This window comes from Triticum dicoccoides, chromosome 5B, assembly GCF_002162155.2.
Source record: "Triticum dicoccoides isolate Atlit2015 ecotype Zavitan chromosome 5B, WEW_v2.0, whole genome shotgun sequence".
NCBI lineage: Eukaryota > Viridiplantae > Streptophyta > Magnoliopsida > Poales > Poaceae > Triticum > Triticum dicoccoides.
In genome coordinates, this window is record NC_041389.1 from 8268626 (window position 1) to 8269533 (window position 908).

Here is a 908-nt window from a genome sequence, read left to right on the forward strand (position 1 = left end):
TTTGGCCGATTCTGGCCCGTTTCGTGGATTATTACTCACTGTTTTGGGGTCCCGGTATGATTTCCACGATTAATGAACCCCGGGGTGCGTTTATGTGTCGGTCATCACCACTCGCAGTTTTGGCTGATTCTGGCTCGTTTTGTGACTATTACTCACTGTTTTGGGCTTCCGGAGTGATTTCCACGATTAACAAACTCCGGGGTGCGTTTACTTGTCGGTCATCAACGCTCGCAGTTTTTGTCAATTCTGACCCGTTTCGTAGACTAATAATCACCGCTTTGGGGTCCCAAAGCGATTTCCATGGTTGTTGAACCCCAAGGTGCGATTACGTGTAGGTCATGAAAAATCGCAGTTTGGGCTGATTCTGGCCCATTTCTAGGACTATTACTTAGTTTTGCAGGTCCCAGAGTGATTTCCATGATTTATGAATCCTCGTGTGCGTTTACGTGTCGGTCATCAATACTCACAATTTTGGCCAATTCTTCGTGGACTTTTACTCACCGTTTTGGGGTCCCAAAGTAATTTCCATAATTGTTGAACCCCAAGGTGCGCTTACGTGTCGGTCAACAACACTCACATTTTTGGCCAATTCTGATCCATTTCGTGGACTATTACTCACTGTTTTGGGGTCCCGGAGTGATTTTCACGGTTAACGAACCGCGGAGTGCGTTTACGTTTCGGTCATCAAAACTCACAGTTATGGCCGATTCTGGCCCGTTTAGTGGACTATTACTCACTGTTTTGGGGTCCGAGAGTTATATCCACGATTAACGAACCCCGGAGTGCGTTTACGTGTCGGTCATGAACACTCACAGTTTTGGCCGATTCTGGCCCGTGTCGGTCATGAACACTCACAGTTTTGGGGTCCCGGAGTGATTTCCACGGTTAAAGAACCGCGGGGTGCTTTA